Consider the following 4572-nt stretch of genomic DNA (forward strand, 5'->3'; position numbering starts at 1 on the left):
CATTCATTACATTCATGGAGTTTCTCTACACTATGTGTTCTTTTATGTCTTTGGAGATGACTGTGACCTGCAAAAGCTTTACCACATTGATATCATTCATAACATGTCTCTACATTATGTTCTTTTATGATATTGGAGATTACCAGGTCTTTCAAAGGCTTTACCACATTAATTATATTCATAACATTTCTCTCTGGTATGGGTTCTTTTATGTTTTTGGAGATAACTGGGTAGTGCAAAGGTTTTACCACATTGATTACATTCATAAGGTTTCTCTCCCGTATGGGATCTTTTATGACATTGGAGACTACAGTGTCTTGCAAAGGCTTTACCACAGATTACATTTATAAGGGTCCTCTCCAGTATGTATTCTTTTATGTTTTTGGAGATGACTAGGTCTTGCAAAGGCCTACACATTGACTACATTCATAAGATTTCTCTCCAGTATGGGTTCTTTTATGTGTTTGGAGACCATTGTGACATGAAAAGGCTTTACCACATTGATTACATTCATAAGGTTTCTTTCCAATGTATGCTTTTATGATAATGGAGTTTACTGGTTCTTGCAAAGGCTTTACCACATTGACTACATTCATAGGGTTTCTCCCCATTATGACTCCTTACATGCCTCTCATATGTTCTAGAACTTCTACATTATTCTTCAATATGATAGTCTTCCCAATTGTACCCTATAGCAGTGAGGTTTCAGTAGGTCTCCAACATCACATATTTGTAGAGACTCTTCTGGGAAAGATCCAACAAATTCCACTCTTCCACAGTGAAGTTCACATGCACATCATCAAAAGTCACTGCATCCTGCTGGAAGTCCTGCAGTTGCTTCTGGAACTGGATCAGGGCCATGAAGTTGCAGCCCTGGGCCAGCACCACTAGCACCTGCTGCACTGAGGGGTTGCCAGGGTCGAGGCTCAGGGAGCTTAGGGAATCCTATGGAAGAGGGGGAGGAAGGATTAAAGATAGTGGGGTAAAGAATGACAGAAGAACATGGCCAACAGATTCAATTAAGTCTGTATCATAGGCATTCGTATATTGAACTGACAATCAGGACACTTATATGGGTCTGAGCTTGGTTCTCTGAAAATATGGTTGTATAGATTGGTGTTCTTGTGGGACTCCTAACACTGAGTGGGGCTGTTTCTGATCCTTTTGCCTACTTTGTGGACTCTTTTTCTCCTACAGATTTTCATGTTCCAGCCTTGATATGAGCCATGTGTCTAGTCGTATCGTGGTACCATGTTTGTTTGATATCAACGGGAGTCCTACTTTTTTTCTGAAGAGCAATGGAGGATAAATGAATCTGGGGAAGAGGAGGTGTAGGGGGGCTTGGAGAAGAGAAAGAATGGAAAACCACAATTGGGAAGTAATATAAAAGCAGAATAGGTAAGTTAAAAACGTCAGGGTTTCTTCTTTCTGGCATTTGTCTCTGACCAGGGCAGATCTAGATCCCCTCCTATATCCAGAGATAGCTTGACTCCCAGAAAGTCAGTCAAAACCAGGCTCACAGACACCTACCTGGGCCAAAAACACAAGGGGCCCAGCAGGTGTATGACCTATTTACCTTGCCAAAGATACAACTTCCTATTGGTATGCAACTCTACCTGAGTGCTCCAGCCCTTCTCTCATACCCAGAGGCAGACTGACTTGAGGTTGTCCATTATAACCTGGCCACAGGAAGAACAGGCTCCAGTCAAAGACAGCAAGCCCAGTTAACACTAGATAACCAGATGGTGAGAGACAAGCAGGACATACGCAACAGAAACCAATGCTATTTGGTACCATCAGAACACAGTTCTCTTACCACAGCAAGCACTGGATACCCTAACACAACTGAAAAGCAATATTCTGACCCAAAGTCCCATCTCATGAAGATAGTAAAGTACCTTAAGGAGGACATAAAAAACTTTCAAAAAGAAATGTAGAAGAAAACAGGTAGAAGTTCTTAAAGAAGAAACATAAAGTCCTCAAAGAAATACAGAAAAACACAGTCAATCAGGTGAAGAAATTGAACAAAACCATCCAGGATCTAAAAATGAAAACCTAGGAAAGAGATCAGGAATTACAAATGCTAGCATCACCAACAGAATGCAAGAGATAGAAGAGTGAATCTCAGGCATGAAGAAACCATGGAAGATATTGACACAACAGTCTAAGAAAAGACAAAGTACAAAAACATCCTAATATAAAACATCCAGGAATTTGAGGACACAATGAAAAGACCAAATCTAAGAATAATAGCAATATAATAGAGTGAAGATTCCTATTCAAATGGGCAGAAAACATCTTCAACAAAATCATATAAGAAAACATCCCTAATCTAAAGAAAGAGGTAGATATACCATAAGCATACAGGAAGCCAACAGAACAACAAATATATTGAGCCAGAAAAGAAATTTCTCATGTCATATAATAATCAAAATGATTATTAAAAGTGGTAATGGATAAAGGCCAAGTAACATATAAAGGCAGACCTATAAGAATTACATCAGACTTCTCAACAGAGACTCTGAAAGCCAGAAGATCTTGGACAGATGTCATGCAGACCCTAAAAGAACATTGACTAACACCTCTAACAACAAAAGTAACAGGAACCAACAATCATTGGTCTTTTAAGTCTCTTGGATATGTAAACAGGACCAAGCATTTTGCTGCATACAAGAAACACACCTCAGTGACAAAGGCAGACACTACCTTAGAGTAAAAGGCTAGAAAAAAGTTTTCCAAGCAAATGGTCCCAAGAAACAAGCTGGAGTAGCCATTCTAATATCCAATAAAATAGACTTTAAACCAAAAGTTATCAAAAGATATGGGGAAGAACAGTTCATATTCATCAAAGGAAAAATCCATCAATATGAACTCTCAATTATGAACATCTGTGTCCCAAATGAAAGGTTACCCATATTTGTAAGAAAAAAATATTACTAAAGCTCAAAAACACATTGAACCTCTCACAATAATATGTGAGACTTCAACACCCAACTCTCACCAATAGAAAGGTCATTGAAACAGCAACTAAACAAAGACACAGTGAAACTAACAGAAGTTATGGACCAAATGGATTTAACAGATATCTATAGAACACTTCATCCTAAAATAAAACAATATACCTTCTTTTCAGCACTTCATGGTAACTTCTCCAAAACTGACCATATGATCAGACATAAAACAAACCTCAACAGAAACAAGAAGATTGAAATAATATCATGCATGCTATCAGATCACCAAGGACTGATTTTCAAAAAAACCCAAAAATAATAGACAGCCCACATACGTATGGAAACTAAACAACTCTCCAATCAATGGTAACTTAACCAGGGTAGAAATAAGGAAAGAAATTAAAGACTTATAATTTAACAAAAATGAAGGCACACCATACCCAAACTTTTGGGACACAATTAAAGCAGTGCTCAGAGTAAAATTCATAGGACTGAATGCCTTCATAAAGAAATTGGAGAGATCCTACTCTAGCAACATGACAGCACTTCTGTGAAAGTTTTAGAATAAAAAGAAGAAACACACCCAAGAGGAGTAGATGGCAGGAAAATATCAAACTCAGTGCAGAAATCTACCAAAGAGAATAATACAAAGAATTGACAAAACTAAGAGCTTGTTCTTTGAAATGATCAACCAGATGAGTAAACCCTTAGTCAATCTAACTAAAGGGCACAGAGACAGTATCCACATTAACAATCAGAAATGAAAAGGGTGACATAACAGAAACTGAGGAAATTAAAAAAAAATCATCAGATACTACTACAAAAGCCTACACTCTACAAAACTGGGAAATCTAGATGAAATGGATGATTTTTCTCAATAGGTACCAGGCACTAAAGTTAAATCAGGGGTAGATAAAATATCTAAACAGCTCCGTAACTCCTAAGGAAATAGAAACAGTCATTAAAAGTCTACTGCTCTGAAACTGGAACAGCCAGCAGGGAGGCACAGGCCCCACAACTCCCAGGGGAGCTGCAGGGCAGCAGGGGACAGGATCCTCTCAGCTTCCTAGTGACAGAGGAGGATCAGCGTCCTTCTCTGCCCCTTCCCTGCAAGTGGAGGGCCTACCTCCAGAGAGCATCTTAAGCCAGAGACCAGGGCGAGATCCGCCATTTTCTCTCAGGTGAGTTTCTGAGACTGGAGCAGACAGCCAGGAGGCACAGGCCCCACGACTCCCAGAGGAGCTGCAGGGCAGCAGGGACAGGATCCTCTCAGCTTCCGAGTGACAGAGGAGGATCAGCTTCCTTCTCTGTTCCTTACCTGCAAGTGGAGGGCCTACCTCCAGGGAATGCCTTAAGCCAGAGACTCGAGCGAGAGCCACCATTTCCTCTCTGGTGAGTCTCTAAGACCGGAGCAGCCAGCTTGGAGGATCAGGCCCCACAAGTCACAGGGGACTTGCAGGGCGGCAAGGACAGGACAAGCTCTAGCCAGAGACACTAAGAATATCTAACACCAAAAAGCAAAAGATGGCAAAAGGCAAACGCAATAACCCTAACAACAGAAATCAAGACTACTTGGCTTCATCAGAACCTAGTACTCCCACTGCAGCAAGTCCTGGATATT

At 40.3% G+C, this 4572-nt stretch overlaps 1 pseudogene; it reads right to left on the bottom strand.

Annotated features, from left to right (window-relative positions):
• Positions 1-392: 392 nt before the first annotated feature.
• LOC116083432 lies at positions 393-723 on the bottom strand (annotated as a pseudogene).
• Between the last annotated feature and the right edge of the window lie 3849 nt (positions 724-4572).

The sequence above is a fragment of the Mastomys coucha genome, unplaced genomic scaffold, assembly GCF_008632895.1.
Source record: "Mastomys coucha isolate ucsf_1 unplaced genomic scaffold, UCSF_Mcou_1 pScaffold12, whole genome shotgun sequence".
NCBI classification, from domain to species: Eukaryota; Metazoa; Chordata; class Mammalia; order Rodentia; family Muridae; genus Mastomys; species Mastomys coucha.